Source organism: Saccostrea cucullata, unplaced genomic scaffold (assembly GCF_032062105.1).
Source record: "Saccostrea cucullata isolate Sc308-1 unplaced genomic scaffold, CSIRO_AGI_Scuc_v1 ctg9778, whole genome shotgun sequence".
NCBI classification, from domain to species: domain Eukaryota; kingdom Metazoa; phylum Mollusca; class Bivalvia; order Ostreida; family Ostreidae; genus Saccostrea; species Saccostrea cuccullata.
In genome coordinates this window covers 10,807-36,198 of record NW_026929029.1, presented here as the reverse complement: position 1 = coordinate 36,198, position 25,392 = coordinate 10,807, and the positions used below count along the sequence as shown (strand labels likewise).

The 25,392-nt window shown below is 39.9% G+C and overlaps 1 pseudogene; it reads left to right on the top strand.

The window, feature by feature from the left end:
- Positions 1 to 301: 301 nt before the first annotated feature.
- LOC134279617 (uncharacterized) lies at positions 302 to 24,640 on the top strand (annotated as a pseudogene).
- The last annotated feature ends 752 nt before the right edge of the window (positions 24,641 to 25,392 follow it).

Genomic DNA, 25,392 nt, shown 5'->3' with positions numbered 1-25,392 from the left:
AATCTTTCCCGGTTGATCACAAAAGTGCGCTGGGTAGTAGAAAGTATCAATGGCAGAATAAAGAATTGGAAACTCTTAGATAAAGTTAAGCTAATCAGATTATACAATTTAACATTAATTTTTTATCCCATCAAATGATGCCTTCCAACCAAAGATAAATTATTAAATATATATATATATATATATCATTCATCAGAAATGCATTGACTTCCTTTCATTTCCAAACCATTTTACCAAAGAACTTTATTCTGACTACTTTAATATGGTATGATAAATTGAGCAAGTATATTTCTTGACACAGGACGAGGCCATTAAAACAGTGCCGGTCAGTAATGTAGACACCAAAATAAGGACCCTCACTCTTCAGGACAATGATACCCAAGTAGAGCTGACCCTTTGGAGGGAATATATCCAAACAATCACCATCGGAGATTACATTGAAGTGTCACATTGCATATATAGTTTCCGAATGGCAAAAAAAGAAAAACCCTAAACACCACCAGAAACACAACTATCAAGGTACTTACTGTAAACTAATCAAAACATTCTCATTTTTTAAAACTACAAACAGATCAATTTGTGTTGAAAAATTAAGCTCATAGTGAGCACAACTTTTTTGCACTTTACAAACTAGTATTAAAATGGCTTTATATCATACCTTTCAGGTCTGATTTTCATCACTACTTTTAATGAATTCAGCAATTTTTCCATTGCTAATGAAAACAAGAGGCCCATGGGCCACATCGCTCACCTGAGAAGCTTTGACAATTCTGTCCTTAACTAGATTTACCCCTTGTAATACATATTGTGACCCCACCCTACCATACTAATCATAATTTAGACAATTTGAAATCTACATTACCCCAGGATGCTTCCATATAAGTTTCAGTTTTTCTGGCCCAGTTGCTATTAAGTAGAAGATTTTCAAAGATTTTTCCTATACATGTATATTTCTATGTAAAACTTTGATTCCCCATTGTGGCCCCGCCCAACCCTCCAGGGTCATGATTTGAACAATTTAGAATCTACACTACCCCAGGATGCTTCCACATAAGTTTCAGCTTTTCTGGTCCAGTGGTTCTTGAGAGGAAGATTATCAAAGATTTTTCCTATATATTTCTATGTAAAACTTTGATGACGCCTAGATGGCTGGGTCAACTGAGTGCACTTTTGGGGCTGGTGGGGGATAGCTGGGTCAACTGAGTGCAGCCCCTGGGAGGATAGCCGGTTCAACTGAGTGCAGCCCCTGGGGGATAGGTGGGTCAATAGAGTGCAGCCCCTGTGGGGGATAGCCGGTTCAATTCAGTACATATAATCCCCCTAAATACGGGGGTGTGTTTACACTGTGTTTACATTATACACTATACGCTGCTGCTACTACCATTCATAACGCTGCTACTACGATTTTGGCAAATACTCAAGAATTTGATTATGACGTCACTCATTCACAGTGATTTTCCGAAAACTGAAAAAAACAATAACACACAATAGAAACAAGAACACAGATTTTATTCAAGTAAAAAAATACAACAATTTACTTTTTCTTCTTCTGGGCCTTATCGGTCATCAGGGATAGTTTCCTCTTGTGAGTAGTGCTGGGTCCTGGATTCTCTCTGTTGTGTTCCTTTTTCTCTTTTTTGTCTCCTTCTTTCACTGGAGGTTTGGTCTGGTGGGTCCCTGAGATCTTGGGTTCCTGAGGCTTTTTCTCCAGTTTTTGTACTTCTTTGACGAATTGTTGATCCTCCTCATCCTCTGTACACTGATTAGCCCAATGGCCAAATTTCCCGCACTTGTAGCACAAATCTTTCTTGGGGCAATCTGGGGCCCAATGCCCTAACTCTTTGCACCTGTAGCATGGATCCGTCTGTCTAGTTTTCTTTTTTTCTCCCGATTCCCCTTGTCCTTCTTTTTTCTGGTAAGTGCTTGCTCCTCCTCCTCTCATTTTGTCTTGCATGTTACTAACTTTTACTTCTAATTTGGATAATTTGGCACGAATCAAACAAAATTCACTGGCGTTGTAAGTTTTCAGATCAGTCAGCTTGTTTTCATGATCACCCACCTTCTCAGCAATATATTTCAGCGTGTTGTCATGATGTCGCACTTTCTCACCAATATAATTCAGCTTGTTGTTAAGATCACTCACCTTGTTGTTCATATCATTCATCTTGTTGTCAAGAGCGGACAGCATGTTAACAATCCCATCTAGAGTTGTATTTAATAGGCCCATATCTTCTTTATTCGCATATTCTGGAAGATTATACATGCCCAAATCTAATCCCACTGCATCCTGTGACTCTGGCATGGGGGCTCCTACATAACCTTCAGGTGTCACATAGTTGGGGTTGTCTGGAGTATTCATCATTGCTTCTGCCATAATATTTTCACGTCTGTCAAGTTCGAAATGTCAAGCAAGACTGATCGTCAAATCCCAGCTCCGCTTTATATACCTGCTGTGGGGCGTGTGCATCAATACGTTTTACCTACGTTTTTTATGCTGACTACACAGGTAAATACTTGGCAGCGAGTCAAGTTTGTTTAGGGTCCGTGTGCAAAAAATACGATAGACCTACGTTTTTTATGCTGACTACACAGGTAAATACTTGGCAGCGATTCAAGTCATGGGGACCGTGTGCACCTTTGACCTACCTTTTTATACCTGTTGCATCACCTGTGAGGGGGGCCGTGTGCAAAAAAAAAAATATACGATAGACCTACGTTTTATACTGGGGGTATAAATGAGAAGAAAAATCTGGTCCTTTCTTCACAATCGACTATCATGTCAAACCTGATACACACTCACTCTCTGATTTTAGATGGGTATGATTGTTTAGTACGATGGGCACAGAACCACCCAGAAGCTCTACCCCCGGAGGCAGAACAAGTATTTCAGGAAGCGACCACTATCATGGAATCCCTTCAGGATTTATGGTTACAATGCCTAACCTTATCACATCATGCGACGACCATGGGGAGACTAGCTACCATACATTTTCTATGTCGACATATGAAAACAATTCTGCCCCAGAAATGGTACGGACTGAACCTGACCCGTTATTTCGGAAAGCCTTACAGTTTCCTGACCCATCCCCAAGCGGCCAAAGTGATTTTACTGTGGCAGGACATAGATGCGATGGAGAAAGTATGTATTCAATACGGAATGAAATACCTGGAAATTTCACACAGGCTAGGAAATCCGTGACTTTTAATACCAGCCTCAATCAAATCTACGAATTACCCCCCGAAGACCGGAGAAGTCCCTGGTTGCAATTAGTAGCGGATCGACTACAATTTCGGAGGAGAATTGGACAGTTAGAAGCTTTGTTAGTTTTTAAGAAATAAAATAAAAATCATGTAATACTACATCACTGTTATGTTATTGTATGACGTCATAGATACACTCGGGTTCGGCCTTTTCCCCTTCAATTTTGCTTTCTCACTGTGGTGGGCGTGTTTACCAAGTGGTATGATTTTCTTTTAGCCAATCACATTTGATCACATGATTGGTTTTTTCCATGTTTCGCACGCGATTCCAGTATCGTCTGCTATTGTGTATAAATACAGCCCCTCCGAGCGCTGGGCCCCATTCTGCCTGTAGCTGAATTCCAGTATTCATCGAGATGTCTCATCAACGCATCTTCCATGAAGAACTTTTCCTGATACCGGGAATTGTTGTGGAGAATTACATCGTCGTCCGGAGACTAGACAACGATCGGGAAATTTTGCGCCTGAACATGTCCAGGATTCAAGTTAATAATCGACGCCCGAGGGTCCGCACGTACGGGAGGCCGGCCACTTCATCACCGCCCCCACCACCACAGCCTGCAGGCCCCCAGAACCAAGCCAGGAACCAGGGGCGGGTTCCCCCCTGGGGAATTTCCGTCACCACTCAACGTATTGTGTGCACTCTTTGTTTAAGTGACGATGAACAGAACAACTATGTGTGCGGTCGCTGTTTACAGCGACCTGCTTGTCTTTTGTGCACTGCACGCTTGATAGACAGGAACCTACCTTGCCCATTGTGTCGTAATTCTGAGGCCATAATTCGTCCCTTGGGCAGAAGACCAGAATTCCAAGATGACAGTTCCGACGAGGATATAGGGGTCTTGGTTGAGCGGGTGTTGAGTAGTTGAGTACCTGAGGGAGCCCACCTGAGCCCCACCTGAAAAATCATGAAAAAAAACCAAAAAAAAAATTAAAAAAAAAACTGAAAATAACCAAAAAGTGTTTTGTAACAAACCAGCCCTTTTAAGGGCTACCCAATTGTTTCGAAAAGATGCCTACTTAAACAGTCAATAAAAGAAACGTTATGTGTCTTAGAAAAAAAAGATCATTTCTTATTTTCAAAATACAGTCAAAGAAACGATTGTATCTTAGAAAAAAAGATGATCTTTTTAAAAATACAGTCAAAGAAACGAAACGGTTGTGTGTGTGTGTGTGTTCAAAAAAAAAAAAAAGAAAAGATTACCTTATACAGTGGGTAAAAACAAGAAACATTGTGTTTCTCTCAAGTTATAACACCAGGTCACTTTTTAAAAAAAAATTTATGTCTCCAAGTACGCCGTAATTTTTTATGTAAATTAGGCCGCCATTGTCGAATCTCCGCAAGATTTTACCCCAGTGAAAAAGGCTTGTAATCTACCGTGTAGGTCGTTTAAAGTTGTTTCACATTGTTTATAATTGTGATTATGTTATCCCTCATCTATATGTTTAATGTCAGCTATGCTAAATAATCCATTTCTGTGTAATTTGAGAAAATGTTTTTGTCATGTGCTGAAAGTATGGCCTGCTATTCATGGCATCATTTAAAAGTGGATCCTAAAATAAATCTGTCTTTTTAAATAATACATTTTTTACAAATGACATTTAATATGATTAGAGTATAGGAATCCATATATATATAAGAGATATTATTTTTGTATTACATTTATAAGAGGCATTGTCTCATGTAATTTAATAACAAAAATGGGTTTTATTTTTTCTATACAGTCCTCAAACCTGGAAGATATGTTTTGTTCCTAACCAATCCATTCTCTAAGTGAAGTGAAGCCTGGCTGTTGGTCTTCCTTTGGGGAAATATACAGTGAAATAACTAACATAAAAACAAAAACAAAAACTTGAATCTTAAAAGTTTCAATGAGATATCATTTTCATTTATTTCATTATTATTATTAAGATAATTATTTTAAATGTTTATATTTTTAAAATGGATAAAAATAAATAAATATGATAATGGAAATCAATACTATAAAGATAGCAAGTTTTTTATCTTTAAGTGCTAATAAATTTCTGAATTTTCCATTAAAATATTTGACATTATATCACAGGGGAAAAAAAAACTACTTGAGTGTTTCTGCCTCCCACCAGAGATCTGCTTATGAGTACATGGGGGATTGCGGTGGACCTTCATCTCCTGTTTAAAACAGAGTATGACAGATAAAAAGGTACTTTTTTTTTATTTTTTACATCACAAGAAAAACACACAATTAATGATGATGAAGAATGTACACATGTTTTTCATAAGTGTGTACAAATTGTTCAATATAATGTCTATAATGAATCCAATTTCCTTGGGCTAGTCCACATCCAATCTTGTAAGGAAAAGCATAAGTCTGGTAAGGTAAACTTTCCCCCATTTCTTGTAAACAGGCTTGAAACCATTGCTCTCTGTTTTGTGGGGTATCCTGATAAGTGGAAATTCTTTTAGGTCGGTGACTTGGTTTTCCATAATCCCATTGAGCTAGTAAACAAATGACCACAGGGGTTTGTGAGGTAAACACCTTAATAGTGCCTGGAATTCCTCTATCTTCTTCTACGGCTAAATTTCTAGTCCCTAGAGGTCTGCGAGTGGCATAGAGATTAGCTTGTGGGAATTTCTCTGCCAGACTTTGACTCAATCCATGAGCTTTTACAGTTAAACAATTACATTGATGAACAATAGCTTCTACCTCACAGTTGAGTAAATCACCTTGTATCTCCTGGAGACTCATGATGTAAAATGAATCTATTTTTTAAAACACCCTTGTTTTTATAGAAAAACAACAACAGCACAATAAAACAAGATTTTTTTTTATATTATTATTCAGGTAAATCTACAATCTCTTGGAACTAATTCTTTGTTTCTCACATCAGGTTTTAGAACTCCATATTCTTCATAGTCACCTTGTCTATAAAAAGTTCTTTCCAATTCTGGGGTGCTGTAAGACATCTCAAAACAGGTTAATTTATGAATCTTTCTGTACATGTATCTCCCTTGAACCTTGTTTTTCATTTGAATGAATCCTCTCACATGATGAAGTTTTCCAGTTTCTGGATGCCTTTCTTTTTGTAAGATCAAGTATTGATAATCACTTCCAATGATTTGATCTACATCTTCCTGTCGGCACCCAGTTAAATTAAATATCCAATTATTGGCTATTCTACCTCTGTCTTGTTTTAAGTAAGCAATATATCCATTGCCTGTATTTTCTTTCTGTTTGTTTTGATAATGAGCCTTAATATCCTCCAAGAGTTTGTTGTTTGGTCTTATGTTTTCTTTTTCCTCCTGAGGTTTATATTCTACAGGATGTTCTTCCATCAAGGGAGGTGGTATAAATTCTGCAGGATGTTCTACCATCAAGGGAGGTGGTATGATATCTTTTCCTCCCTCCTGTATAAGTAACCATTCAGTTTCCTTTAATCTAGTGTTCTGACTCATTTCTTTACTGGAGGTGTTACCCATAATGAAGCCAGTCCACAACTGAGGTGTGTTTTATACCATGTTTACTATTTATACCTTTTTTTTTTATTGTATCTATTTTTTCCCCAATCTTTAAAAACCCCTCAACACTTTTTGTTTTGGTGTTTTGAAAAAAAATCTATGGTTAAAGGGAGATAACCTATTTTTTTTTAAAAAAAATGACAAAAAACCCACAATTTTTTTTTTCTTTTATTGAGATCTAACAATAAATAACAGTTCAAATCTTTTTTTTTTTTTTTTTATTCACATCTTGACCAGCTCACATTCTTTAAGAACTTTTTCTTCCTAGCTTCTCTGGCTGCAATAGCTTCAGGTTTCTTCCAAGCTCCTATTTCCCATTCTATCCAATCTCTGGGCTCCAATTCTTTATTTCTCTCCTCCGGTTTCAGAACCCCATATTCTTCATAGTCACCTCCTTGTTTGTAAAACATACTTTCCAATTCTGGGGTACTGTGAGACATAGCAAATCTGGCAGCGATATGAAGTCTGCACATAGTCAGTCCTCCTTCTGGTTCCTTCATTTGAATGAATCCCCTGATTTGATGCAGTTCTCCTGTCCAGGGATGTCTTTCCTTTTGTATAATCAAATACTGGAAACCGAAGAAGAAATCATCTTGGTTGCTCAGAAACATGTCTATATCTTCTTCTTCTTTAGGCTCTTTAATGGTGAAAGTCCAATTAATGGCTGTCCTGTAAAATCTGTCTGGACATTTAGGATCATTGATAGGCTCATGCAGGGGTATATATTCATTCTTAGGTTCCGGATCCAAGGTTTTCAACTCTATTCTTCTTTTTGTTTGAGGAGCTTCGTGATCCCCCTCCATAGGTTCCGTCATTCTCTTTTCTAATAAGGCAAATTTATCTTTATCCATCTCCATGTCTTCTAATATTCTAGGAATTCGCTTGCCAAACTGTCGTTTACTCAACCACATGCCCCCAACTGAGGAGGATCGTCTTTAACACCTTGTTTTTATACCCCCTCACCTTGAAAGATAAGGGCCGTGTGCAAAACATGCGTTTTACCTACGTTTTTTTTTTATGCTGACTACATAGGTAAATACTTGGCACCGATTCAAGATTATGACGTCACGCTTCACAGTCAAAAGCTCAGTCTAGCCTAAAACCAGTTCAAACTGGATTTTTTTTCTGAAAACACTAACACAAAACAAAGAACACAGATTTTGATTTTTTTTTCATTCTTTATTTTGTAACAACAAACAACAAACAACAAACAACTCATTTACAATACATTTTGATAAAAACATTGACACTTTTGTCCATGACCCGTAGGTAATTTATGATAAGTGTTTTTAAACCAATTCGCTACGTATCTGTCCCTTTGTAAAGCCGTACTCTGGTCAAAGGGGAATAGCCACTCGTCGGTTTTCTTTCTTTTCTTGTCTCTTTGATGTAAATAATACACGCAATATTGTCCACACACATCGGTATTCCAGTCTTGATAGCGATACGGATTATAAATCCATTGTTGAGCATGACGCTGGATAAAATCTTGAATTTCTTTTTGTAAGGGAGGAAATCCATAAGAATCGAAATATTCCACCACGGGATTGCTCACATATAGACACACCCAATGTTCTCCAGGTCGATCTTGAGGATCCGTATTGACCACGACAGCTTTTTCTCCAGGTCTTAATTGATCCGGTAATAAATCTACAGGATACACGCCTCCAAAAGAACTCTTGAATTCTCTGGATAAGACTTCTCTCAATTGTCCCGTATCCATTTTTTTTTTAGTAATCAATGCTCACTTCTCTCTGTTTGTTAATTTCTAATAAGTTATCGAATTCTGCATACACCACACAATTGATGGTGTTAACCGTATTGTTGGTAAACTGCACTTCTACTCTCAGATTTCCTGTTTCTATGATGTGGAATTTATCCGATTGCGCTTCTTGATCTTTAGTGAAATCCCAGCCCCATAGAGTGTAGCCGCTTTTATACTCTTCTAGGGTGATGTCCGGAGCCCAATCTTCTCCTAATTTCCCCAGAGCTTGATACAGACTGAGATATGATCTCAGATATAAATCGTCGTTGAAATTAGGCTCAAAACAACGAGTACTCATGGTCTCTCCGTTGATACTGACATCTAATTTCTTGATCCCAAAGTTTTGGAAATGAAAGGGATTTTTAGTTTTATCTCCGTTAAAGGCCGCATTCTCCACAAAGCCTAAAATGAGACGTTTAGGCATCTGACCTTGAAACAGATGATCCGTAATCTTAGACTGGGTCCCTATGGGGATGGTAAAGGTTTTCACTTCCACTCTTCTCAAGGGATATTTGGCTCTGTGGGTATTCAAACTCTGATTAATGGTATTCATCATGACTGCTGTGGGTTTGACTTTTCTCACCCACAAGATCATACTCAATATTTTCACTTTTCCTGTACTTCCTCCTTTGATCATCATGTAGAAAGAGGGTCTAGCTCGATTAAATCGCAAACGGACGTCCACTCCATTAGGTAGAAATCGATCTTGTTGAAACAAATCCAAATGTAAAGTATCCAGCAAACTGATTTTCTTACTGTCAGCAATAGCTTGGTGTCTTTTTCGGAATCCTTCGTTTTTAGAATTGGCCGGTAACGCTGTGAGGATGGGTTGGTTAATGGTCACCGTGTCGGCACCACCATCTTGACCCTGAGTTACATCAAAGGTTTTATTTTGAGCTACACCAAGAGCCTCTAACCCCACTTCGTCCATGTGTCCTGCCGTATCTTTTTCCCACAGACTACAGGCCCTCGTCTGTGTCTTTAAAGTTCTGGGTCGGTAAGACAATAATTTCTCCAGATAAGCTTTGTAAGGATAGGTATCCGTCCCTGGAGTCACTATTTTTCCATTCAGACTGACATCGATTTCCGTAAACATGGAATGTAAGATATTATTCACGGGACTGGAAGTGCTGTTTGCCCCAGTCAGATTACTTCCATCGTCTTTGGTAAATTTACATACCATTTGAACATAAGTTTGAGATAAATCCAGATAGTGATCTCCTTGTCCTTTGATTTCAAATTCGATGGGAGCGGTGTCGGAATCTAAAGTACTGGAAATGGGGTAATATTCTTCCCATTTCGAGTCTTCTAAAGCAATATTAGTCGGAGGGACTTGAAACAATTGTAAATTGTTCATCCCACACGCACAGGAATCGGGCTGTAACATGATGTGTCTACTAGGATTCAGTTTTCACAAATGAACCTTCTGTTCCCTGGACTGTCCTATTTATACTCTCTCTCTCTCTCAGTCAAACACATCTAAATGACGTTTTCTTTTAGGAATTCCTCCTTGTTTTTTCCTTTTTCTCTTAGGACCCCCTCGGGCTAACAGGATTCTTCCTCTCCCTGTCTGCTTTCTTCTTTTTCTTCTTCTTCTTCCTTGACCTGTTTGTCCTTTTTTCTTCTTCTTCTTTCTAAAGGGTAAAGAGACTCCTCGATTGAAAGCAAATAGACCTGTATTTTTGGCCGCATTGAGTCCGTGGGTTAAAAGAGCATTTCTGATGTTTTTTCTTTTTCCCACCACATCCCTGCCTATCTTCACTCCGGCCATGATGGCTTGTTGTTTCCCATGTTTGAGTAAATCTTTGACAAATCCTCGACCTTTTTGTGGCCCCATGGCTAACTTGGTCGCTTCTTTGAGAGTCAAACCTGAGCCTATGCCCGGTAGGGGTATGTTAGGGACTGCTGCCGAGAGGAAGTTTAAAAAATTTCCTCCTTTTTGAGGTTTCATGTGAGTTAAAAGCCTACCCAATTTGAGTAATCCTGTAAGAGGAGTTCCCGATAGATTATCCAAGGGAAGGGCTCCCACCAATCCAGAGATGATAGAACCTACTGCTCCGCCTTTTTGACGTAATAAACCTTTATGATAAGTCCAACTGTGTCCTCTTTGTCTCAGTAATCCGGGATGATACTGCATGGTTCATGTCGCTTGTTCAACTGACCTTTATATCCTCGGGGGACTTCCTTTTATACCCTTTACGGCTGAATACAATACAGACAGCAGACCAGACAAGCCACCACGCCCAATAAGATGGAACACAATAACGGTACATTCATCTCAGTATACTTTTCTGAAATGAAGTTTCACCACTGATTTACCACTTACAAAGGGCATGGGAGTCCCTAAAGGAGTCATGATGTGAATCTCAATGGTATCGAAATGTTTTTTACTTAGTTTCAAATATTCCGCTCGAATGGGTTCCCATTTGGCTTGTTTTGAATCCTCCAAATGAAATGTACAAGGCACCACTCTTAAGAGTTTCAAGGCATTGGAGCCTACCGTCTGGGGTTGAATCAAGTCACAATAGACATACATGGATTTCAGATTTTCATATAAATCCACAGTACTGTTTCCCAAGTAACTAATGTTGATCCATTTGGTCATGTTTTCTGTATCGTTCTGAAGAATGACCTTCTGACCGTCCATGCCTAGCTTATAAGCTAGGGATGTGGGGAAACGAATGCATAAGGGAGTAAGCATTTTTTCATTGATTTGATACATCACTCGATCATAGGTCTCGTAATATACTAATTTCATAGATTTTTCTTCATTTCCATCACCAAGGGTTTTCCATATTTTTTTCAATGATCTCTCTAGTCCTAGACTTATTTCCTCTGTTAAGGCCTTGGGGTGAGTGTAAGGCCCGGGTCTGAAGTGAATTCGTCTAATTTCCATCTTGCTATCTAGTTCAACGAGTGCAGGCCGTTTAGTATGGGCCCAATCGAGCAGTACAGGACATTGACGTAATGGCATTGGGTCTAAGGTTTTCATTTTAAATCTGCCATAAACATTGGGGTTTTTGATATGGCGAGCATAAGACTGAGGAACCAGGATGTCAAAATAAGCCTCCTTTTCTGTAATGTTTTTCAATGAATTGGGATACATCATTTCTGTTAAAGCCACTTCCCATTCTCCGTCGGTTAAATCTAGGGATTGTGGTAATAAGGTTTTAAATTGAGCAGTCGTATTGCTAGAAAAAGAGGCCATAGACCCATCACTGGGTAAAGTCATGTAAAACCCACTGCTCTCGGCCATGTTCAATCTAAGACTGAGACTCTAGACCTTAAGACCTTTGTATTTATAACAACACTTTTTTAAAAAAAATTCAAAACATTTATTCAAAAAATTTACACATCTATTTCTTCTTCTTCTTCTGATGATGATCGGTCCTCAATCACTCGAGTCAACAAATGTCCTTTCTTTTCCACCGAGTCTTTAATCTGGGAAAAGGGGATGCGACAATACAAGTACTCTGTAGGACAATAATGAGGTGGAAACATCAGTCCTTTTTTCTCCATCTTGAAATAATATTTCAGACAATCTCCAATGTCCGAGTACCATGAACTTTCATTCTGAATGGTGTTGATGGGTGTCAGTCGATTCCTTTGAGTACAAGTAACCCATTTGAATTGCTGATAATGTTGGTTGATTTTCACCCTCACTCTAGATCCTGTTAGAGGATAGGGAATTTTCATTCTTTTTTCCAACCACACATTCTCCAGGTAATAGCCTGGATGATTTTCAAAGAAATCCATGATGGCTCCTATTTTAGTTTTCATCCACCCTCCTTGCATGTACATACACTGACTAATGGGACTCTCACAATACCAACGATACTGCATCTTTGAAACAAAAAACACGTCTGACTTGTTCAGTGTCCTTTTTCAGAATGAGAGAGGGTTTGTTATATACCTCTTGATAAAACCTTTCATCTATTTTTATTTTATTTTTTAAATTTTTATTTTTTAAATTATATTTTATTTTTAAAACAAACAACAAAACAACAAAGAATTTTTAAACACAAATTTTTATTCAAGTAAAAAATACAAAAAAAAAATGATTTTCTTGTCCTTCATATCGGCATAAGGGGCATTTCTTGTAGGAAGTCTCAAAGAGTTTCTTCACACACTTTTCACAACACGGATATTGCCGGCATTGTCCGCATTTCCATTTTCCTCGAGTCTTTTCCTGGTAGCACATCATACATTCTTTCAAAGGTCTGTTCCTGGTCATTTTCACCCATCGGGGAGGCGGTATGTTCTCAATTCCTTTCTTCCAGATGAAATATTTCAGGCACCAGCTACAACCACAAGTCTCCATGGAAGGGGGGTCATCTACCATCCAGTGTGGCATAGGTTCTCTACATTTACTACATCCCCAGTACCAATCAACAACTTCTCCCGCATCGTTGTAGCCGACGTATTTATGTATCTCTTTCGTCTTCTCATTGCAGTGATAGCATATTGTTTTTTCTACATCAATCCAATAGATAATTCTCCACACAAAAGACATGATGGCTAAATAATGAGTGCAGGGTACTCCCAGCTCCGCTTTATATACCTGCTGTGAGCCGTGTGCACCTTTGACCTACCTTTTTATACCTGTAAGGACCGTGTGCAAAAAATTAGGGGGCGTGTGCATCAATACGATAGACCTACGTTTTTTATGCTGACTACACAGGTATTACTTGGCAGCGATTCAAATCCGTGATTGTGACGTCATCATGACAAAGCTAGTGTATATAGAGCGCTCTGTTATGTGTATATAGAGCGTTTAGTTGTATGTGTGTGAAAAAAATAACTAACAACACTAGAATTTTTTTTGGTTTTTTCTTTTTATTTTTTTATTCATAACAACAACAACAACAACAAGAACATCATAATAACAAACATTCAAAACTTCTGTTCAGTTCTTTTTGTATGGGAAAAGGTCTCCTCATGTACAAATAGTCTGTTTCACAAGCACAGTCCATGATATCGTATCCTTTTACGACCACTTCTTCCAAATAGTCTTTCATACAATCTCCAGCTTTTTTCATCCATTTCCCATGAATCCAAGTCTTCTCGGGTCCCTGTGTTCGGTGAGCCAAGACGTAATTGACTTTCCATTTAAATTCTCCATATTTAGGTGATCTGGGTCCTAATAAGACCATGTGTTTGCTTCTTTTGCGGTGCGGTAACTTGAATCTCTTATACAGGTAGATTTCATTGAGACCTGTTTGTCCTGGATTCTTATCAAAGAAATCTTGAATACATGTCTCTTTGTTTTTCATCCATTCTCCTTTGTGACTAGTCCCTTCAGGTTCTACTATTTTCCAACGATACTCTGAGCTTAAAAAATCCATGATGTGTGCTCTGTCCCTCACTCAGATCAGAAATGATCTTCTTAGGCTTATGGTGTCTCCTTTTTATATAGAGGGGTGTATCTATTTTTAGATTCCGGGATTAACTGGGTGAATTGGTCTTCTTGACCCTAGGGGTATGATGTATCATGGTAGGACTAGGCATGATGTAACCGACCGAAGAACTCACACAGACCATCCAATATTCTCGATTAGAATCGTGTAAAGCTAACATGACCACACTGGTGATGATGAGGGAAATACAAATGAATAATTGTGCAAAATACACAATTTCTTCTCGAGGAATATTCTCTCCACAACATTTCCAATGAGGTGTTATTTGATGAGATCCGTTTGGGGAATCCATGAATCGAAACTAGGGGGATATCCTTTCCACCGGACTTTGACTTCTTGAATGATTTTCTTCCCGACTCGTCGCTTTTTATACCCCAAGATTTCCTCTACTTCGTACACGTCGTCTTTTTTAATGATCTGTTGTAATTCTTTCTCGTAAAAAGTCCCTTCTAATTCCTCCTGGTTGTAATCTTGTACTCGATACACGTAAGGATACCGACCGGGGACTCGTCGAGCAATGGTAAATATTTCCGTGGTCCAGTTCGGTAAATATCCTTTTTCAAAAGTGCGTTTAGCTTTACTGATGCGCACTTTATCTCCTGTTTTAAACTTGGGGGGTTTTTTGGTTTTAGGTGATGATTCTTCCCCATATAAAGTTTTCCAGACTTTTAACACATTGGAGGGCTTCACTTGAGCTGGGGTTCTTTGGATACTGCGATGATAGGTATGATTGTAAGCATACACTAAATCCGGTAAGATCTCTAAATACCGTCTGGTTTTATTCCGAGTGAAATATCGCCACATGCGTGCTTTGAGGGTTCTCTGAAATCGTTCCACGATACTGGCTTTGGTGTCCGTATTGCGAGTGGTAAAGAAATGAATGGATTTAAACGCCTGTAAGAATTCTCGATTGGTAAATTCTTTGCCTTGATCCGATTGAATGCGGACGGGACGTCGACCGTCTTGTCGGAAAATCTCTTGTAATCCTCGAATCATTTCTTTCCCCGTTTTCTGTTTTAAAGGCACCACCCATGCATATTTAGATAAGACGTCAATGGCACACAATAAAAAGGTATAACCGTCATTATGTTTCTTTAAACTGGACACATCCGCTAAATCTAATTGCCATTGTTCGTCTATATCCGTCACTCTGGTCTGTTGTCTCCGGAATTTTCGGTGAATGGGTTTATGTAAGGTATAGGTATCTTGCTCTTTTAACCATTCTCGTATGGTGTTTAAAGAAATCTTATGTCCCAGACTTTTGACCTGACGATACAAAGTCTGTATGCCTCCATACCCTCTCTTAGGATCGTAATAAATCTCTGTTAAAATGTCTTCTACTCCCTTCTTCTTCTTCTTCTTCTTCATTTCTTAGGCAATGATAGCCAATTTTCCTCGATTTGTTCTAATTTCTTCTTATTGGCTTCTTCTTCTTGGGCTTTTAATTGCTTTTGGGCTCGATAGGGACTATATTTAGGTGTGAATTTTTTTAACACCCTTGATCTTGCCTCTACAGGTCGACTAATAGGGGTCAAAAAAGAAGAGGAAGCATCCTGAAATCCGCTCTCTTCCTCTTCGTCGTCGTCGTCACTCAAAGCCCCTTTAGGAGTACTGATTTTTCCTGGTTTCTGCATGGCTTTTATAAGGTCTCGATTTTGCAAGTAAGTCATGGGAGTACGGGTCTCTTTTAAAGCTTGAGCAAATTCATCTAATCCTTTAGGCACCGGACGATTTTTCAAGGATCTGGTTCTCATGTTTTCGGCCATTATATCCACAATGTTAGAATCGGGCACTTTTTGACCTCGATAACTGATTTCTCCGTCTTTATCCCAAGTCAAGACGTTGGTTTTCTTTAAATGATTTAATAATAATTCAGCTTTCCTTTGCATGGGTTTATTCACACTTTGAATGATTTGTTGATCGATCTCGGGGTCTGAGGCTGCTAGTGTGCTGCTGCTACTGCTGGAGCTGCTGCTGCTGCTGCGGGGGGCTGGGGCTGCTGGTGCTGCTGGGGCTAAGGGTGCAGGGGTTTTTTTGGTAGTCGTTGGCTCTCTCGCTTGTTGTAAATAATTCCTATACCGATGAAGTTCTTGACCGTATAAAGCCACTTTTTCTTCTGGAGTTAAATCTTCACGTCTGGTAATCTGGTCCAATTCTTGACCTATACTCAGAGTAGATTGAAATTCCGGAGGTTTGGGGAGTTTACCTTTGAGTTCATTCAACAGAACTTCAGGTACTAACACCATTTTACGACTCATTTTTGTATCTTGTTGTTCCTCTTCTTTTTAATGGCTTTATAGACAGAATGTCCGGCATCCAACAGTAAAGGTGCTGCTGAGATTAAAAGGGGTAAAATACCTCCTCCTTTTTGTTGTACTAATAAAGCTCGTCGTTTCTGTATGGATTGGGGTCGGACCAGTCTCCTTAAGATGTGTTTCTTAGGAGCTAGTTTTCGTTTCTGAGCCGAATTGAGAGGTAACACCCCTTTTAATAGGTTGTAGACGATCTCACAAATTTTCAGAATACAATCTCCAGAACAATGTTTTAAAATCCCCGTTTTTAAAGACGAGGAATAGTGAGGGTCCGATAACACTCTTAAAAGAGGGGCATGCGCTCTTAATCGCGTACAACATCCCTTTTTCTTCTTGGCCATCTTTGAAAACAATGAAGAGAAGTCTCTCATGTCACTCCCTTTTATAGTGTTAAGGAGGGGCATATCCTCCGTGTTTGTCGCTCTCGTGTTTATCTCTGGCTTTCTCCCTGACATAAATTTTCCCACAATATCGACATTTATATCTCAGGCCTTTAGGTAGTTGAGGGGTGGAGGCCGTCAAGGGTTGAAAACGTGTGATTTTAGGGACATGAATGGGAACTTTAATTCCAGGGGTAGAGGAGGAGGAGGGAATGCCCACATTCACTCGAGGAAACACTTCTAAATCGCTGGCTCTTTGACTACCTATGGGTCCCATAGCACGATCCATTCTCAGTTCTGCTTGTTTCTTGAGCAATTCTCCTATGGTCTTTTGTCTTTGTTCCTTATAATACTGATTGATTTCGTTTTTTAAACTTTCGGGCATGGCTTTACGTTGAGCTAGAGTTTGAGGAGCAGATTTTCGCCTTTTCGCTGTTTTCTTGGGTGGGGCTTTTTTCTTGGGTGGGGCTTTTTTCTTCTTAGGAGGGGCTTTTCTCTTCTTCTTTTTTCTGCTCTTTTGAGCTGCTCCTCCGACACGGACCATCCAATCTGGAAACACTCTTTGTTTCTTATTATCGACTCTTACCACTACACTCTTTAAACGACGAACCCGCCGTTTTTTAGGACTATTCCATTTGAATAAATGACGAATGATGACTCCACCTAGAAATCCAGCACCTCCGCGTTTTAAAATAGCTGTTTTTCTGTCTTGATCACTGGCCGATTGATCGGCTATGATCTTTAAATCTTGACGATGATTATTAATAAACTTTTGGGTCTGTTTATTGATAGGTAAGACCCCTTTCATTAAATTGCGAGCTCCCATGGCAAACCAATTCAATAAGGCTTTACGCCCTAATTCGATTAAATGGGCTCGCTTCGCGGGATCTCGTTCCCGCTGTAAACGTCGTAAGGTTCTCACTAATTTACTCTTGGCTGATGGAGCCATGATGAGATTGAAATGAACAATGACTCAGAAGAGTGTGAAACACTTTTATTTATACTCTTGAGGCATGTGTACAGTCAACATTTCAAACATTCGACTTCTCAATCGGTATTGGTCTGGGGTCTGGGGACTCAAGTCCACGAGAAGATATCCGTGAGGTACCTGGGTGGCTTCTTGATAAGCAGACATCAAATGAGGTAAAGCTAGCTGACGACTCAACACACTGATCTGAGATTTGTCTCTGGGATTTTTGAATAAGACTAAATAATGAGCATTCAAACTAATGGTGCGATGAGAGGCGGCTCGATCAAATAAATTCTGAGTGATGTAAATCACACTGGTATTCCGATGATGCGCTTTACGGGTAAACCAATCCACAATAGATTCGATGGCTTTTCCTCCCATCATGTCGTCAAAAATGAGTAAATGGGGCACACTCAAATTGGCTACTAATTTCTCGTCGTCTTCTGGAATATTTCGGATGAAAGATACCTTCTCTTTTAAAGAAGTGTAAGCGGGTTGCCATTCCCGATAACACCAGACGATTTTTTCGGGCATGGGGGTGATCCAGTCTCTATTGTTCACTAATGTCTTGACGAATTCTGTTTTGCCCGATTTCGAGGGTCCAGCAACCACCATGGTAAACTCGTGTTTCAATTGAAAAGAAGGGAGGGGTGTCTCCTCGGAATACATGTTGATCAATGAAGGAAAAGTTGGGTTCAGGGTCTTATTTATAGTTAACACAGAAATAGGCGTTTGGACTGTTGAATCTCGCCTCGACAGATGGGGCAAAACTGAAAGGAAGGAGCACACAAAGCACAGCAGCATACGTGTCCGCAAGGTAGAAAAACGATTTGTAATTCCTCGTCTAAACAAATGTGACATTTTCCTCGAGCCTGGACGTCTGGTTGTGGGTTCAGTAGAGGTTTGATCTCAGGTAAAGGTTTATATCCCTGCTGATCTAAACCCGCAATAAACACATTCATCACCCACCCTCGTCCTTTATACAGATTGATGTAAGAACAATTGGGGTTCCAATAAGCATGTTCTACACAAGGATCGTCCTCGGGATCCCAATTACTAAAAGTAAATCCACAATGAAAACAGGTAGCGTTATCTTTCACTCCCCTGTAGTAAAGCCCGGCTCGAGCTAGGTCTGGTATTTTTCCTAAGAGAGGTTCTGGCCATCCCTGCTCAAAAGTAGCTTCTCTCTTTGAGAGCCGAGCATACTGGGGATAACGCATGGGTTGATCTAGCAATTTCTCAGTCATGACTGAACTTTTGATTTGTATTGCTCCCCTTTTTATAGGGAAGAAGAAAAATAACAACACATAAAACAACAATTCAATTTTTTTAATTCAAAAAGTCAAACATATCAACATATCAATAACCATAAGGTAAAGTGTTATAATTCTCTACAATTTGTCTCTTGTCATACACAATTCTATACTTTTTCTCTAATGGTTTGGTCACGAGCTCATGATCACGAGTCCTCTGGATTTTGTTGGGATAAGTTACTGTCACTTCCTCTATTTCTTCTTTCAGCATTTTTTCTAAAGTCTCTAGGGACACGATCTGGGAGGTACGATAGTTGAGAGTGATTCCTTTGACTTTATGAACCTCGGTTCCTTTGGCCGTCCGGTAACCATAATTTTTAGGGCCTGCCGACATGAATTTGATGATGTGATCCCCGTCTAATTCGTCGGTCCATTCTCCTAAACTATTGCCCAAGGTAGGATTAAAGGCTCCTTCCCGATGTTGGTAAATGATACTGTCCGTATCGAAATAAAGGACCCGATCTCCTAAAGGTTGTAAAGTCTCGTAGAGGTGTAAGCGGGCATGTGCGGTAGTAAAACAAGCCAGGACCACGTTTCCAAAGGGACATTCTTCGACGAATTCCTGTTTGTCTTGATAATTCACTAACATCTTGTCTTCATTGGGGTTCTCTTTATTGTCTAAGAGTTGCATGCCCTTGATGTCGAGAGTCGAATCTTGTAAGAGTTGCTGTAATTCCTCTTCTTCGTCCAAGTATCTGGTTTTGGGTAATAACAAGCGTTGAGCAAATTTTCCCCACAGACAATTTAAAAAGAGTTTAGCAATGGTTCTTCTCACTGGATTCTTCTCGATACTGAGAATGTCCATTCGGATGCCTGTTTTGTATAAGACTTCTCGAATGTAATCTTGTTCTTGTTCTGAGGTCTTACAGTCGAGGGGAAATCCGGAGGCTTCCTGTTTGATCTTGAGGAAGGTATCGATGTAAGATCTGAATAACTCTTGACTGCTTTCTTTAAAATGCCATACTTCGTAGATTCGATCTAAGGTATATCCCATGTCTAGGGCTTTATGTAATTCGGTCGTCACCCAAGTACCCGTGAGACTACGTTCCTGGTCGGTGTGTGGACATCGATCTTGAGACGTAGAGTCCTGTCGTTCGGCACACGTGCGACATAAGGGAAATAATAACTTGCCTCCCGTCCGATAAGGTAATACGGGGTGATAGAGGTCTCGGGGAGGTAAGACCCGACAGTGAATGAGACCGAAATAACTTCTCACGTCCTGGAACTCGTCTGTGATGATCTCGGGATGCCCTACGGGAAAAGGTCGGTGTTTCAACACGTAAGGGTATAGGGAACAAACGTCCACGTATCTCATGTCCCCTTCCTCACAATATAATCGGGTGGCATTGGTCCGACCTCCGTACAGGGCTTCTCGAGGTTTCAAAGGATCCGGAATGTCCAGGTTTCCTACAAATTGCTGTAAACTCTCATCTTTTTGCACTTGCTGATCGAAATCGTGCTCCCAGATACCACGGACGGTATACCCCATGTTTTCTAAATCGCCAGTCCTTCTGAGGGTTTCTTCGTGTAATTGCTGGTAAGTAAATTGGGTCCGATGAGGATGAGTTTCGGTCTGTAAACTGGGATAGCAGGTGGGGCATCCGTGCCAATAGCACCCGTAAAATTCGTAGACGGTGCGAGTCGCTTCCTGGTATCCGTCGACGGTATAATTTCCGATCTGGACTTCGCCCCCGTTTCTGGCATGTTGTATGTGACATCCAGTCTGTTGAGTCATCCAGGTGAGCCACCGACAGGCTTTAGCCGAATATTGTCGTGCCGGTTGATACCCGAGGTTCGGAATGATGGCAATGGTGTCTTCAGGCATGAATTGTCGACGGTAGGCTAAATTAGCAGCACTGGCAAAAGTGATGGATTCCTGGAAAGGGTCCACATTGACCAAACTCTTGAGGGTGGCTCTAAACTTTGCACAGCATCGGCGTAAAATGTCGACGTCCGAGACACAATACTCTACAAACTCTTTCTGGAAATTAAATACTTTCCCCCTCTGTTGTTCGTACCATTCAAAAAAAGCCCGTCGTCCACTGATAGACATTTCGTCCGGATTGTAGAAAGCTGCCGGTGGATAAGGTCCTACGTAATTCTGGTTTTGTTCCGTATTGAAAAAGTGGGGGAAATAACCTTTCTTCAATTCGTCGAATCCGAAAGCGGAGGGCATCTTGGCTAAAGCAAACGGTAAGAAATTATACGAGTCGATGAATTTCAGTCCGCATATTTCCATGTATAAGATCTTACTGCCGTTCATGATGACGTTAGGTTTCAGGCAAGAGGAATGCACCAGGTGATTCAAAATGAATTGTCCGTCGTAGCCTTTGAAGTTATGGGCGATGATGATGGCTTCGTCGTGTACTAAAGTGGAATTCTTAGTACCTGTAGTGGGTTGTAATAACCAGTCCATGAACTTCTTTAAGGTGTCTGGTCCTTGAAATAGGTGCTGACGGGGTCCCATGTGTTGACAATGAGGACAGGGTTGGTCTATGGGTAAGTGACTGCAATGTTGACAGACGCGGTGTGCCACACACAGATTAGGGATGTGAATGCCGGTTTCCTGAGTGCATTCGAAATCGAAATAGATGTAAAACTCTAAGGTCCCTTTCCCCTTCTTCTTCTTCTGGGGCTTCTGTTGTACGTAGCACTGATGATCGGTATCGACGATTTTCTTACAGATCTTACACTGTTTCTGTCCTCCGCATTTGTGATGAGGGAATAATTTCTTAGGTATCCAAGACTGACACTTCTCGCATTGTTCCATTAAATTGCAGACAGTAGTGGTGGTCTTCTTACTATGGGGTCTTAAATGATTTTCGTAGCAGGTCCTGTTCTTAAACATTCCATGGCATTCCTGGCATTTAATCTCGATCCCTTCATCGGGACAATTAGGGTGTTGTCCTAAACAATAGGTACAGCGATGAGGGCATTTGGAGCGATGTTCTGTGACATGACTGTACCCCACGTCGCAATGATCACAGTAATATTGGTTCCCCGTTACTCCCGGCATGGATATGATGGCATCGTAATGATGGTCGTCTAACAATATGTTCAAACAAGTTCCATCTCCCCAGCCTTTGAAGATGCGCTCTAAGGTGAGTTTAGTCGAAGTAGACTTGAACTGAAATATTTTCAGTCGATACTGGGGAGCTAATACCTGTTGTAATTTCGTCCACTCTGCATATCCACAAGCTTGAGTGATATCACACTCGGCCTGTTCCATGAGGGCTATGGCTTCTCGTTTCTGGTCCAAGGATTGCCTATCTCCTAATCTCATGCGTTTCCATTGTTTTTCCCATTCGGGGTCTGGATGTTCGGGTTTTTGACTGTGTAATCGAGTGACGACGATGGCTCTAGCTAAACAAAATTTATCCCAGGGATTGACGATCCGAACGATGGCTCTTTTATTGTTCTTAAAAGTCTCCTTATTCACTTGTAAATGTTTGGTTCTGTCTCCACCACTTCCCTCGGGATACTTGACCCGAAACATATCGAATTCCATGCCCCCGTCGCCCAGTTTGAACCCCTTTCTGGATTGTTGCACGGCTTCAATCTTGTCTAAAATGACGTCCTCGTTAAAATGTTTACATTGAGTAAACTCGTACCAAATCTCTGATTCCAGAGATTTGTGGCGTATGTTCAGGCGGAGGTAATCGTTAGGATTACACTGCATTTTCGATTTGAAAGTTTGTAACATGTGTCTGAATAATCGCCGAACGAATCCTCTGTTTTCTTCCTCTGGAAACTCCTTAAAAATCACAGTGTAAAAATCCTCTTGAGCTTTAAATTTTCTAGAGTGCACCCTTTCATTCACTTTGACTCGATAATACTGGGATATGGCCTTGGGTTTGGGTGGTGAATGAATAGGTAACTTTGACCCCTCATGCGCCCTAGTCCTTTGCTGTTGCTGTCGTTGTTTTTCTAGTTGAGCTCTTCTCTGTAATAGTCTGGCATTTCTTTTCCGAAGCTTTAATTCTCGCTCTTTATTTTCATCAAGAATTTGATCTAATTCTCTTTCCCGTAATTGTCGTTGTCGTTGTAGTTGTTGTTGTCGTTGTTGTTCTAATTGAGCTCTTCTCTGTAATCTTTTCGCATTTTTTTCCTAAGCTTTAATTCTTGCTCTCTTTTTCATCAAGAATTCGTTCTAATTCTCTTTCCCTTTTTTTCCATTCTAATAATCGTTGAGCATGTAACTGTTTTTCTCTAGTAGAATCCATGACCCCCCACAGGCAGGGAGCTGGATCTGACTGTAGAATGAGCTGAAAGTAGGAGAAAAGCCGTATTTATACAGTGGATGACGTCACAATGCATAGGTAAGCATATTTTTTGCACACGGCCCTAAACAAACTTGAATCGCTGCCAAGTATTTACCTGTGTAGTCAGCATAAAAAAAAAACGTAGGTTAAAAGTATTTTTTGTACAGGGCCCTTACAGATGATGCAACAGGTATAAAAGTCGCTGACAAAATCGTAGTAGCAGCAGCGTATAGTGTGTAATGTAAACACAGTGTAAACACACCCCCGTATTTAGGGGGATTATATGTACTGAATTGACCAGGCTATCCCCCACAGGGGCTGCACTCCCTTGACCCAGCTATCCCCTCCAGGGGCTGCACTCAGTTGACCCAGCTATCCCCCCAGGGACTGCACTGGCTTGACCCAGCTATCCCCCCCCCCAGCCCCAAAAGTGCACTCAGTTGACCCAGCCATTATACACATACTTTGAAAAGCTACAGTCTCTTATCAGAAGAACATTTTATCCTTAAATTTCCCCATTTATTTCAGCTTATTTGTTGATTCAGTTATTACAAGTAAGTGGTTCTTAAATTAAAGATTTTTCCTATATATTTCTATGTAAAACTTTGATTCCCCATTGTGGCCCCGCCCAATTTAACAAGACATGATTTGAAACAATTATATAGAATTACACTATATTTTAAGATGCTTCCACATAAGTTTCAGCTTTTCTGGCCCAGTGGTTCTTGACAGAAGAATATACCATTAATGACTGCACCCTATGTTTTGTCTTTTACTACACAAAATCATGCTATCTCCCCTTGACAAGGGGATATGTCCGTTATATATAACAATTTAAATTCCCCTTCACCCAAGGATGCTTTGTACCAAGTTTGGTCAAAATTGGCCCAGTGATTCTTGAGAAGAAGTCGAAAATGTGAAAAGTTTACGGACGGACAGACGGACGGACGACGGACACAATGTGATCAGAAAAGCTCACTTGAGCCTTCGGCTCAGGTGAGCTAACAATGCTTTTAATAAATTTCTCTGATTTCTTGATTAATGATTTATAAGAACTAAATAATGCAAGTTGTTCATTTCCATGCTAAAATCTTACTCTTGTCCTAACAGAAAACAGAGCCTCGTTAAAGACAAGTCATTGGACAAGTCGAAGCACTTTCCTTTGGAGACTCCACCTGTGAAATCTGCGTCCTTGAAGATGGTGCCTATAAGGATTTTGTTGTAGACCTAAGTATGATCAGAACTCAGCTTCAAAGACATGGAGATGTGTCGCAGTTTTCGAACGAACAAATGGAAGATCTACTTGTTGAAAAGTTGCCATTCCCCATCAAACTTCCTACCGTTGGAGTGAATGTGCAAAACATTGAACTTTAAAGTTTCTTATTGCAGATGAAATACCGTTTAAAGACAAACTCGTTAATGACAAGTGAAACACTCTTCCTGATCTCCATCATAGTAATAAAAGTCAAAGTAATATATATTTCCAATTTTCCATCAGTGTTAAAACAGGTTCCTAAATTATATATAATATATTCATAAAATACACCCCATCCATGCCACCGTCTATCAGTACTTTGATTTACGATTCGATTGCAACATAACACCATCAACATTGTCTCTTACACTGATATAAGCCGAATAAACATAGAACGACCACGGCAACGATTTTATTAAGTAAAAGGTTAGGTCGTTCACTGTTTGTTTACTACCTGTAATGAAACTGAACAAAAGGATGTTTTCCCATAAACTTCAATTCAAATTCCAATCACTATCAGTTATTTATGTAATTAATGTTCAAAAAATCAGTCACTTTAAAGCAATGTCCAACGCCTCGTCTTCAAAATTCAACCACGAAAAATATACACTGCCTCGGCGTTTTTAGCTCTACTGATCAGATAACAGAAGAGCTTATGCGATAGTTATGCGCCTTTGCGTCCGTCTGTCTGTCATATATGTCCATAAAGTGAAGTTCATGAGGGAAGAAAAGGAATAGGAAATTATGTCAAACAAATCTACTTAACAAAAATTAAATAGAAGACAAAAAGTTATGTAATTGTAACGATGAAAAGTTTTCCCCTTTCTCAAAACTTTTATGTCAAAAAATTGTAAGTTTATTATGCTTTAAGCACAAGAGCACTTATTTATGATATCTTTTGTCGAGTCCGAGGCCTTATACAAAGCATTTTTAAGATAAATGCTATTATGTATTTAATGGA